General features: G+C 41.4%; 1 protein-coding gene across 4 annotated transcripts in view; it reads left to right on the top strand.

Moving 5' to 3' along the window:
• The window catches only part of LOC121277368 (protein unc-13 homolog B-like), a 710,648-nt gene that overhangs the window by 355,129 nt on the left and 341,751 nt on the right, over positions 1-13,768 (top strand). Inside the window, exon 1 of one of the 4 annotated variants that reach the window (XM_041186782.1) lies at positions 11,333-11,358. The exons of the other annotated variants lie outside the window; for them this stretch is intronic. The gene's annotated coding sequence lies outside the window, so the exon portion shown is untranslated. Of the gene's footprint in view, positions 1-11,332; positions 11,359-13,768 lie in introns of those variants that run through there. 4 annotated transcript variants of the gene reach the window in all.

Raw genomic sequence — 13,768 nt, 5'->3', positions numbered from 1 at the left:
GCATGAGTAGGCCATTCAACCTCTTGTGCCTGCCCCGGCATTCGATAAGATCTGAATATGGCCTCATATCCATTTTTACCATAACCTTTGGCTCCCTTTTTAATCAAAAACCTATCTAACTCAGCCTTGAATATATTCAATGACCCAGCTTCCACTGCTTTCAGGGGAAGAGAATTCCACAGACTAACAACCCCCAAGAGAAAAAATTTCTCCTTATCTCAGTCTTAAATAGGAGACCCCTAATTTTTAAACCATGACCCCTGGTTGTAGACTCTCCCACAAGGGAAACATCCTCTTAGTATCTATCTTGTCAAGTCCCCTCAAAATCTTTTATGTTTGAATAAGATCACCTCTCATTCTTCCAAACTCCAATGGGTATAGGGTCAACTTGCTCAACCTTTTCTCATAAGATAACCCTTTCATCCAGAAGTCAGTCGAGTGAACCTTCTCTGAACTGCTTCTAATGCAATTATATATTTTCTTAAGTAAGGACACCAAGACTGTACACAGTACTTCAGATGTGGACTAACTAAGACCCTGTACAACCACACATCCTGGCGCAATTTGCTTCATTATATGAAAAGTTGCAAATGTAATTAAATACTGTGCAATCATCAGTGAAAATCTCCATTTCTAACCTTATGTTAGAGAAAAGATAATTAATGAAGCAGTTGAAAGCTTAGGACACTACCCTTAGAAACAGAGATGGATGAGATGATTGGCCTTCAATAACCATATTCCTTTGTGCTAGGTATGACTCCAGCCAGTGGAGAGATTTCCCTCTGATTCCCATTGACATAAGGCTCCTTGATGCTGCATTCCGTCAAACTTTGTCTCTGGAATTCAGCTCTTTTGTTCATGTTTGGACTAAGGAAGTAATGAGGTCTGGAAGTGAGTGGTCCTGGCCGACCCCAAACTGAGCATCAGGGAGTAATTGCTGCTTGACCGTCGAGAGCACCTTCATTTTGCTGATGATTGAGAGTCAACTGATCAGGCGGTCATTGGCTGGACTGGATTTGTCCTGCTTTTTGTGGGCAGGACATTTCTGGGCAATTTTCCACATTGTTGAGTAAATGCTAGTGTTGTAGCTATAGTGGAACAGCTTGGCTAAAGGCACGGCTAATTCTAGAGCACAAGTCTAAAGTACTACAGCTGGTTTATTGTCAGGGCCCATAGCCTTTTCTGTATCCAGTGCGCTCACCTGATTCTTGTTATCGGGCAGAGTGAATCAAATTGGCTGGAGATTGGCATCTGTGATGGTAGAACCTCTGGAGGAGCTTGGCCTAAATAGCCAAGTGGTTATGGTACTGGGTTTGTAACCCCAAGATCAAGAGTTCAAATCTCACAATGGCAAACTATGGAACAATGTAAAAACTTCATCTGAATAGGAACAGATGGAAACGTGTTTGTACTCGAAAGAGTTACAAAGATATAGAACCTCTGGAGGAGGCCTAGATGAATCATATATATGGCACTTCTGGTTACAAATGCTTCATCCTTGTCTTTCGCATTTCTTACTGACCCTGACATCTTTCAGGATGGAGATTTTTGTGGAGCCTCTTCCTCCCATTGGTTGTTTAATTGTCCATTCCCATTCAGGACTGCAGTGCTTTGGTCTGATCCAACGGTTGTGGAATCACTTAGCTCTGTCTGTAGCATGATGCTTCCGCTATTTAGCATGTATATAATCTGTGTTGTAGCTTCATTTTTAAGTGCACCTGGTGCTGCTCCTTGCATGTCCTCCTGCAAGCTTCATTGAGCCCTGGTAGAGTGAAGGATATGCTTGGCAATGAGGTTACAGATCGTGTTTGAATACAATTCTGCTGCTGATGGCCCGCAGCGCTTCAGGGATGCCCAGTTTTGAGCTGCGAGGTCTGATCTAAATCTGTCGCATCTAATACGGTGGTACGGGGAAAAGGAGGGGGAGTGGCACAAGATGAATTGCTCTTACAGAGAACCGGCACAGACACTACTACAGACACACACAGAATCAAATGATCTCCTTCTGTGCTATTGCTATTCTATGATTCTGTGGTAGTGCCACACAATACAGTGAATGGAATCCTCTGTATGAAGATGGAACTTTGCACAAGGACAGAAGCATCTGCAACAGGTAGATTGGCAAGGGCAAGATCAAGTAGGTTTTTCTCTCTTATTGATTCCCTCACCACCTGCTGCAGGCCCAGTCTGACAGGTATTTCCTTCAGAACTCAGGCAGCTTAGTCAGTACTGGTCATTAAAGTTCCCCCCAGCTGGAAAAAGTTGTGTTCCCCCCAGCTGGAATAAGTTGTGTGTGTTTGCTACCCTCAGTGCTTCTTCCAAGTGATGTTCAACATGGTGAAGCACCGATTCATCAGGTGAGGGAGGGCACTGGGCAGGAATCAGCAGAAGGTTTCCTCGCCTGTGATTGACCTGATGCCACAAGAGTTCATGGGATTTAGAGTGAACGTTGAGGACTCCCAGGCTCCTCCCTCTTGACTGTATACTACTGTGCCATCACCTCTGGTGGGCCTGACCTATTGGTGGGACAAGACATACCAAGAGATGGTGATGGAGGAGTCTGGGATTGAAAGGTATAAATCTGTGAGCACTACTGTCAGTGGGACAGCTCCCTTAATTTTGACACAAGTGCTCAGCCATTAGAAAAGGAACAGAGTTGGCTGGGCTGGATCCAAATCTGCTCTGTCCGATTGTATTAATCCTCTAGTTTGTCAAAGCAGTTTGGTATAATTGAGTGATTTACCATTTTGGAGGGTAGTCACATCTGGTTGAGAGTGGATAAAAACATCAGATTTCCTGAACTAGTTGGGATTTTATACCAAAATGTTAGTGTTATAGTCACCACTACTGATAATTCCTTTTTAAAAATTCCACATTTATTTAATTAACTGAATTTAAATTCCCCAGATCCCACATCAGATGCTGTAGTGGGATTTGAATTAAGGCCTCCAGATCATTAGTCCAGGTTTCTGGGTTACTGATCCAGTAACATAACCACTGTGCAAATGATACCCTCTTACAGAGCTGCAGTGGAACCATGACAAAAGGGTCAGAAAATAGATTGGGACCCAGATTCTTCTGAAGGTGTTCAATCATCTTGCCGCTCTTGCGGGAAGTGACGTGGAAATATTTCTGTTGTTTGCTCTTGACTGTGATATTATAAGCACGTGTATAAAGAACTGACTTCTGATTTTTCTATCAAAGTTAACAATGAAAATCTTTCAGAAGGGTTATGAAGGGGCTGGTAACCTGTTGTGATATTTTCATGCCATATTTAGTATAATTGGAACAGAAACATGACGTGAATATCTTGGTATAAAAAGATATTACATATGTTAGTATTTTCTTTGGCAAGGTTTCAGCAATTTAAAAACCTTGTGTGGAGTTTGAACAATGCATGAGTCATACTAATTACAAAGAGGTGTGTTGCTCCAATTAAATGTGACACCAGTGGTTCCCTGAAACAGCTGCAGGATATTTGTTTAACTTGGTAAGGAGGAGTCAGTTACATTTCTGCATCTTGGCAGGAAAAGGCGGAGAAATGGCTACTAAGCATCTGAGGAGAAAGCTATTTACCTGATATTTTATGCCAGAAATGCAAATCATTTGAAGTAAATCAGACATTTGTGTGTCGCCACTGTGGTTAAGCCCTGTCTGACTAAGATATAATTAGATCGTGAGGCAGGATTAATAGATCAGCTGATTATTTCAGATATTAAGGAATCAGGCCAGTGCACCCTCTGCTGCCAACAATCAAAATAACAACTCAGAGTCACAACACACCAAAATAATGCTGTGCATAAAGATCCCAAACCTTTTTAATCATGAGGGAAAAAAAGCTTGGTAAAATATACTTGCTTGTTATTTTAATCCCATTTAAGATTCTGTATATTTGTCATCGTCAGCTGAACATTGATTTGAGCACAACTTCTACTCAAGGTTGCGAGTTTCTACCATCGGTCTTCATGTGACTGAATGATTTGGATGAAGGGATGGTTGCCAAATTTGCTAATGACACAAAGATAGGTAGGAAAGTAACTTGTGAAGAGGACATAAGGAAGCTACAAAAAGATAAAGATAGATAAAATGAGTGGGCAAAGATCTGGCAAATGTAGTATAATGTGGCAAAATGTGAAATTGCCCATTTCGGTAGGAAGAATAAAAGAGAGCTATATCATCTGAATGGTGAGATTGCAGACCTCTGGGTGTCTTAGAGCTTGAATCGCAAAAGGCTAGTATGCAAACAATTAGGAAAGCTGATAGAATGTTATCATTTATTGCGAGGAGAATTGAATACAAAAGTAAGGAGGTTATGCTTCAGTTATACAGAGTACTAGTGAGACTGCATCTGGAGTACTGTGTACGGCATTGGTCACCTTATTTAAAGGAAGGATATAAATGCATTGGAAGCAGTTCAGAGAAGATCTACCAGACTAATACATGGAATAGGTGGGTTGTCTTATGAGGAAAGGTTGGAGAGTTTAGGCTTGTATCCACTTTGAGAGTTTAGAAGAGTAAGAGTTGACTTGATTGAAACAAATAAAGATCCTGAGGGGACTTAACAGGGTGGATGTTGAGAGGATGTTTCCTCTTGTGGGAGAATCTGTTTAAAGGTCACTATTTAAAAATAAGGGTCGCCCTTTTAAAACAGAGATTAGGTGAATTTTTTTCCTTTCAGAGGGTCATGAGTCTTTGCAAATTTCTTCCTGAAAAGGCAGTGGAAGCAGAGCCTTTGAATATTTTTAAGGCAGAGGTGGATAGATTCTTGGTAAGCAAGGAGGTGATATGTATACAAGAAAATCAGCCTGTCCTTGAATGTTGTCAGAACAAAACTTGTAGATCAACTCTCACTTGGTAAGCCAAATATTCCACCTCCCATGTTATGTTGAAGGAGAGACTTTGGAATTTGTTGAGCACTTCCCCAACCTCGGCAGTCACCTCTCTCAAAAGGCCACCTTTGACAAGGAGATCCAACACTGGATCAGCTGTGCCAGCTCAGCCTTCTACAAACAACAGCATCGAGTGTTTAACAACAAAGATTTCCACAAGTTAGCAAAAGTCTTGATGCGTAGAGCAATTGTCGTCACTACACTCCTGTACCACAGTGATTAATGGACTGTGTATCAGCAACACTTGAGAGCTACAGAAATTCTACCAACAATGCCTCCGCCATGTCCTCTGAATTCAAAGTGGGGACATCAAACAAACACTAGAACCTTTTATGAAGCCAGTTATAGAACATACAGGGAAAATTGCCAACAAAATCAACTTTGATTGACTGGTCACAGTCTGGATGGTCAAAAACCATCTCCCTCAGCAGGTACTGTTTTACAAACATACAAAATAGGAGAAGTAGGCCATTCGGCCCCTCGAGCCTGCTCTACCGTTCATTAAGATCATGGTTGATCTTTTTGTGTTTTGAATTCCACATTCCCATCTGCCCCAATAACATTTGATTCCCTTGCCCAACAACAAAAAAAACCTTAAAAATATTCAGTGACCCCCGCCTCCACTGCCTTGAGGCGAAGAGTTCCAATGTCGCACAACCCACAGGGAAAAAATTTCTCCTTATCTATGTCATAGAAGGGCAACTAGTAATTTTAAAACAGTGCCCCTAGTTCTGGACTCACCCACAAGATGAAGCATCCTTTCCATGTCCACCTTGTATTGACTATTGAGTGTTCAGGATCTTATATGCTTCAATCAAATTACCCTTCAGTCTTCTGAACTTCAGTGGAAACAAACTTAGTCTGTCTAACCTTTCCTCATAAGATAACCCACTCATTCGAGATATTAATCTAGGAAACCTCCTCTGAACTGCCTCCAACGCTCTTACATCCTTCCTTAAATATGGAGACCAAAACAGCGCACAGTTTTGCGATGTGGTCTCACCAATGCCCTGTATAACTGAAGCATAGCATCCTTACTTTTATGTTCAATTCCTTTCATAATAAAGGATAGCATTCCATTAGCTGCCTTAATTACTTGCTGTACCTGCATACTAACCTTTTGTGACTCATGCATTAGAACACCTAGATCCCTCTGCAGCTGTTCTCCATTTAAATAATACTCCGCTTTTTTATTCTTCCTACCAAAATGAACAACTTCACATTTTCTCATGTTATACCCCATCTGCCATATTTGTGCCCACTCACTCAACCTATCTATATCTGTCTGCAATCTCCTTATGTCCCCTTCACAGCACACTTTCCTACCTATCTTTGTGTCATACGCAAATTTAGCTATCATGACTTCATTTCCCTCATCTAATTCATTGATATAAATTGTAATAAGTTGAAGCCCCAGCATAGACACCTGGGGGACTCCACTCGTCACATCCTGTCAAAGAGAAAAGACCTATTTTTGCATACTCTGTTTTCTGCCAGCCAGCCGATCTTCTATCCATGCTAAATACATTACCCCCTACACCACGAGCTTTTATTTTCTGCAACAACCTTTGATGTGTCACCTTATCAAATGCTTTCTGGAAATCTAAGTACAGTATGCCTACAGGCTCCCCTTTATCCACAGCCAATGTTTCTCCTTCAGAGAACTCCAATCAATTGGTTAAACATGATTTCCCTTTCACAAAACCATGTTGACTCTTACCGATTACCTTGAGTTCCTGAGTGCCCCGCTATATGATTGATTCTAACACTTTCCCCATGACAGACATCAAGCTCACTAGCCTATAATTTCCTGTTTTCTGTCTCCCTCCCTGCTTGAATAGAGGGGTTATACTTGCTCCTTTCCAGTCGAATGAAACCATTCCAGAATCTAGGGAATTTTGGAAAATTAATATCAATGCCTCTCCTACCTCATTAGCCACCTTTCTTAAGATCTTAGGATGAAGCCCATCAGGGCCCAGAGACTTGATCAGCCTACAGCTCCATCAGTTTGCTCAGTACTGCTTCCCTAGTGATTGTAATTTCACCAAGTTCCCGCCCTCCCTTTCATCTCCTGATTTACTGCTTTTACTGGAATGTTTTTTGTATCCTCTATAATGAAGACAGAAGCAAAATATTTGTTCATTTCATCTGCCATTTCCTTATTATCTACTATTAACTCCCCATTGTCATTCTCTAGAAACCAACACTCACTCTTCCTTTTTAAATACCTGTTGAAATTTTTGCTATCCAAGTTTTCATTTCTAGCCAGCTTCCTCTCATACTCTAATTTCTTACTCCTGATTAACCTTTTCGTCATTCTCTGCCATTCTTGATATTCTGACCAGTCATCTGACCTGCCACTCATCTTTGCACACTTGTATGCTTTTTCCTTAAATTTGATGCTTTCCTTAACTTTATTTAACCACCAATGGTTTAGAATTTTTCTTCATACTTATTCTGACTATTCTGAAATATCCCTTAAATGTCTGTCTCTGCTTCTCTAATGACCTATCTTCTAGCCTCGTATCCCAGTTCACTTCAGCTAGCTCAGCTTTCATGCCTACATGGTTGCCCTTAAGTTTAAAAATCTAGTCTTACACCCATTCTCCTCTCTTTCAAACTGGATGTAAAATTCAATCATATTGTGATCATTGCTACCAAGGGGTGCCTTCACTCTGAGGTCATTAATTAATCCTGTTACATTACACAGCACCAAGTCTAATATAACCTGCTCACTCAGTTTCTTAGAACAGCACGTTCTGGAATCAATCTCGAAGGCATTCTATGAACCCCTCATCCAGGCTACAACTGCCAATCTGATGTTTCCAGTTTATATATAGATTAAAATCACCCATGATTATCACAGGCACCCAATATTTATTCTTGTATACTTTGTCCTAAATTGTGGTTACTGTTAGGAGGCTTGTGGACCACTCCCAGTAGTGACTTCTTTCCCCTACTATTCCTCATCTCCACCCAAACTGATTCTACATCCTGATCTCCTGAACCAAAGTCATCTCTAACTATTGCACCAATGCCATCCTTGATTAACAGTGCTACCCCTCCACCTTTACCTAGCTTCCTGTTTAAAGCCCTCTCTACTTCTAGTTATGCAATTCGCAAGAACACTCGTTCCAGCACGGTTCAGATGTAGACCATCTCAACAATACAGCCCCCACTTTTCCTAGTACTGGTGCCAGTGCCTGTTATGATCCCCAGCTGAGGTTATCATTAGACAAGCCCAGTTTGGTAGATCCTAACTTTTATTTTACTACCAGGACATAAGCATATTAGAAATTGCTATGTAACTAGTAATTGCTGGTGCAGCTCGTAATTGCTAACATTGATACTCTATTCTCCCCCTTTTTGCTTTTCTTTTTACCCCTCCTGGACCTTTCTCTCCTGTTGTCTTGCTTCCTTTCATTTCTCCCCTCTCAGAAACTCAGCGCTCCCAAATCTAATTTCCGACCCTCAACCTTCTTACTCTGCTGCTGCTGTCCCAGGTTTGACTCCCTCTTTGACCCAAGACTCCTCTCTGGCTTTTTTAGCATCATTCAAAAGGCTCATTAAGGCATTTATTACTCCCTCCAAATGAACAGCAACATCATCTTTTTCTTCCTCACCCACTTGCCAGCCCAGCAAGCTGGCTGGTGGCTAATCTTCCCAATCTCCTCCCTTCCAACCAGTAGTGACCCTTTGGACTCTACCAGTGGATCAGTGGCCATTTTTGCATCCCCTTCCAGAATATTTGTTCACTTGAGAACAAGATCTTTGCAATCTATGAGCTTATTGCAACCATGGCTGAGAGGTAATGACACCTTCCTCCTAACTGAAGCCTCCCGACCTGATTATACCTTCTACCACTTTCTTCACCCAGATTATTGCAGTTGTGGTGTGGCTATTGTTATGGACCTCTCAACTGACCAAAGAGAGATGCATTTTAAAGGAAAAATTGTTTTAACCCCTGAGTGCTGTGACTGTTAAGGACAGACACTGACAGGTTTTCTCGTAAGTTTAAAAAAATATTTATTATTCAACACCTGAAATGTATTTTCAATAGTACCCACTCACACACCCATACAGACAAACACATGCACTCAAGAAACGATGGTGATTACAAAAGAGGCAGCAGGCACTTCATGAATTTTTGGACTTTTAAGGCCTGTCACTCGCTTCTCTCAAGATGAAGTCTTGAAACATTGTAAGCCTGTGATCCCTTTTTGGTCGACTTAAAGGTCGGCTTGTGAAGATGGATTCACAGTGGCTTACTGTTTGTAGTAGTAGGTTTCTCTGTCTTCACTCCAGTCGAAGTGCAGTTGGATCCTTGCAGCAAACACCTTTAAGGACCTTGTTTGGTCCTTAAAATAGGTAGGTGAAGGTGAGCCCGAATTCTGTGTCCACTGAAGGATCTTAGACAGGGTCTTGTTCCTTTGCTGATCTTGATCTCTTCCTGCTCCAAAATGTGCCTTATTAAATGTCCCTTATCAGAACCTGGTTTCTATCATGTGACTATAGTATCTGTTTCTCATTGTCCTCATAAATAATCTCCGACTACTTGGCCATTGACGTACAATGTGTTCAAGTTTCACCTGTTCACATATCCTTATGAAAGAATGTTTTTGTTTACACTCATTCTTTGGAATTCCACTCTGAAACCAAAAATTCTGCAAGTCCATTGTAAACAAGCTTCTGTGATTATTTGGATAAAGGCAGCCATTAGTCCACAGGAAAGGCCAGTTGCATTTTATTGTCTTCTCAATGAGATATCTGAAAGTTCGTTTGCATTTTAATGTCTTGTCCAGATATGAAGGTTAGACTCAGGGTCTTGTGTAGTGCCATGCATATCGACAGAAAATAAAAAACAGAGCATCCACTATTCATTTTGTTTTAAAAATTAAATATCCGTTATGAATTTATCCTCCATAAATCCACGAGTCTATATTGCATGAGTGTGACTCTCTCAATCAAACCTCATCTTGGTCTTTCCCCTTATTCCTCTGGCACTCTGCTCCTTTGAGCACCTCACCCTTTTCCGCCCCTCTCTCCTAAAATCCTTCTTCTCTACCATCTGCGAAGTTAGCAATTTTCTCACTAAGATAACATCACTTATTTTGACCCTCAGCTCCCATTCTTAGCTAATTGTAGCCAGAATATTGCCTGCAATGACATCTTTGCCTGCTCCCACACAGTTTGCTCTGGTGATCCCCCCAACACACACACACACACACACACATACACACACATACACACACACACACACCCCCCCCCCCCCCCCCCCCCCCCCCCCCCACTGGACCCACCCCCTCAAGGAACTACTCTGGTGACTCGTCTGAAGGAAATGCTCTTGGCTCCCTCCTGTTTCTGAATTATATGCTTTCCTTTGGTGACATCACTTGAAAACACAACACCAGTTTGTACATCTATTCTGATGACACCCAACATGACCTCACCACCACCTCTTTGGTCTCTCCACTGCCTTAAAGTTATCAGACCACTTGTCTGACAACCTGTGCTTGATGAGAAGAAATTTCCACCAATTAGATAGTGTGGAGACAGAGCCATTGTCTTTGGCCCCTGGGACATCATCCGCCCCCAAGTCACAAACTGCAGGCTTTTCCCTGGCAATTATCAGAGACTGAACCAGACTGTAAGCAATCATGGTGTCATATTCAACTCTGAAAGGACCTTCCAACCCACATCCATGCTACAAATCCTGTTTCCACTGCCGTAACAATGATGGAATCTGTTCCTTCTTTGGTTCATCTGCTACTGAAACCTTCATTCATGCCTTTGCTACCCCTCAACTTGATTATTCCAACAGGTGGCCTCCCATATTCTACCTTTCATAAATTTGAGGTTGTTCAAAACTTGGCTGCCCATGTCCTTACAAGCACCAAAAGCCATTTGTCCATCATGCTTGCTTACCAAACGACTTTGGCTGCCAATTAAGCAGTATTTCAATTTAAAAATTCTCATTCTTGTTTTCAAATTCCTCAATGGCCTCACCCCTCCATTTGTCTGTAATCTCTTTTGGCCCCACAGCTTCCAGGTTATCTGTGCTCCTCTAATTCTAACCTCTTGAGCATTCTCAATTTTAATCTCTCTACTATTGGTAGCCATGCTTTCAGCTCCCTGTGTGTTATGCTCTTGAATTCCCTCCCTAAACCTCTGCACCTTTCGCTTTCAAGCTTTAAGACACTTTTTGAAACTACCGCTTTGACCAAGCTTTCTCTCATCTACTTAAATACCTCCTTATGTGGTTTGGTGACTTATTTTGTTTTATAAAGCCCCTTTGAAGCACTTTGGGATGTTTAATTATGTTAAAGGTTATGTTAAATGCAGTTGTTATTGTATTTTGCATATGGTTTGTTTGGCTATACAAATAACACTTATTATATCCTTATACATTTTTCATGGAATCACTACATTTTACAGTTGGGAAGAACTGAGCAACAGTGAGTTAAAGCAGGTTTGTAAATTATTTAACAATAATAGTGTTTCAGCTGAGGTCTACGACACTATGTGAACATTTTGCTGGGAATGCCAATGTTAAAATGTCAACGCTTGCTGACACCTTTAATTAATACCAGTCATGCTACAAGTTAGTGCTCTAATGGGAACACCAGCCTTAAATGACAACACTGGCTGGTCGTGATGTGAGGAGGCATTCTGCTGGAAATTGTAATAGTAAGTGGTAATACTGATCTGTAAAGATTACGTTTCATGTCAAAAAACACAAAGCTTTCTGAAAAAAATTATCTTTTCCCCTTAAAAAAAAATTAAGTGTCTGGAAAGTAAACTAAGTGCACACGAATAAGGAGTAGGCCACTTGGCCCCTCAAGCTTACTCCGCCATTCAATAAGGCTGATCTGATTGTAACTTCAATCTCAATCTACATTCCCACCTACATCTAATAACCTTTTGCCCTTTTGCTCATCAAGAATCTATCTAGCTTTGCCTTAAAAATATTCAAAGACTCTGCTCCCACTGCCTTTTCAAGAAGAGAGTTCCAAAGACTCACTATCCTGAGAGAGAGAAAGTTTCTCCTCATCTCGGTCTTAAATAGGCGGCCCCTTATTTTTAAACAGGGATGACCCCTAGTTCTAGATTCTGCCATCAGAGGAAACATCATTTCCACATTCACCCTGTCAAATCCCCTCAGGATCTTATATGTTCCAATCAAGTACCTCTTTACTCTTCTAAACTCCGGTGAATACAAGCCTAGCCTGTCCAACCTTTCCTCATAAGACAAACCCACCATTGCAAGTGTTAGTCTAGTGAACCTTCTCTGAACTACTTCCAACACATTTACATATTTCCTTAAATAAGGAGACCAATGCTCTACACAGTACTCCAGATGGTGGACTTACCAATGCCTTGTATAACTGAAGCATAAGCTCTCTACTTTTATATTCAATTCCCCATGCAATAAACAATAACATTCTATTAGCTTACCTAAATACTTGCTGTACCCGCATACTAACCTTTTGTGAATCATGCGCTAGGACACCCAGATCCCTTTGCATCTTAGAGCTCTGCAAACTCTCACCATTTAGATAATATGCTTCTTTTATATTCTTCCTGCCAAAACCGACAATTTCACATTTTCCCACATTAGACTCCATTTGCCAGATTTTAGCCCACTCACTTAACCTATCTATATCCCTTTATCGCCTTCTTATATCCACTTCACAACTTACTTTTCTACCTATTTTTGTATAATCAGCAAATTTAGCAACTCTAGAATTTATGACTTGGATGAAGGGACTGAAGCACTGATCCCTGTGGCACACCATTCTTTACGTCTTGCCAACCAAAAAATGCCATTTATGCCAACTGTTTCCTGTTAGCTAGCCAATCTTCTATCCATGCCAATGTGTTACCCCCTAAACCATGTATTTGTATTTTCTGCAACAACCTTTGATGTGGCTTCTTCACAAATGCCTTCAGGAAATCTAAATAAAATATATCCACCGGTTCCCCTTTATCCACAGCACATATTACTTCTTCAAAGAACTTCAATCAATCGGTTAAACATGATTTCCCTCTCAAAAACATTTTGAATCTGCCTGACTAACTTGAATTTATCTAAGTACCCTGCTATACCATTTTTAAGAATAGCTCCCAACGTTTTCCCTGACAGATGTTAAGCTAACTTCAACACTGGCACCTACCCAGCAACATGGAAAATTGCCCATGTATGTCTTGTACACAAAAAATAGGACAAACCTAACCTGGCCACTCACCACCCCATCAGTCTACTCACCCATCATCAGTAAAGTGATGGAAGGGGTCATCGACAGCACTATCAAGTGGCACTTGCTTAGCAATAATCTGCTCACAGTTTGGGTTCTGCCAGGGTCACTCAGCTTCTGACCTCATTACAGCCTTGGTTCAAACATGGACAAAAGAGCTGAACTCCAGAATTGAGGTGAAAATGACTGTCCATGACATCAAGGCAGCATTTGACCAAGTGTGGCATCAAGGAGCCCTAGCAAAACTGGAGTCAGTGGGAATCAGGGGTAAAACTCTCCACTGGTTGGAGTCTTATCTAGCAGAAAGGATGAAGGTTGTGGTTGTTAGGGTCAATCATCTCAGTTCCAGGACATCACTGCAGGAGTTCCTCAGGGTAGTGTCCTAGGCCCGACCATCTTCAGCTGCTTCATCAATGACCTCCCTTCCAACATAAGGTCAGAAGTGGGGATGTTTGCTGATGATTACACAATGTTCAGCACCATTCATGACTCCTCATATACATGTCCAAATGCAGCAAGACCTGGACAATATCCAGGCTTGGGCTGCCAAGTGGCAAGTTAACATTCGTGCCACACAAGTGCTGGGCAATGACCATCTCCAACAAGAGAGAATCTAAGCATCAC

The sequence above is a fragment of the Carcharodon carcharias genome, chromosome 1 (genome assembly GCF_017639515.1).
Source record: "Carcharodon carcharias isolate sCarCar2 chromosome 1, sCarCar2.pri, whole genome shotgun sequence".
NCBI lineage: Eukaryota > Metazoa > Chordata > Chondrichthyes > Lamniformes > Lamnidae > Carcharodon > Carcharodon carcharias.
Note: the sequence above shows the minus strand (reverse complement) of the source record. Positions and strands in the feature narration are given on the sequence as shown.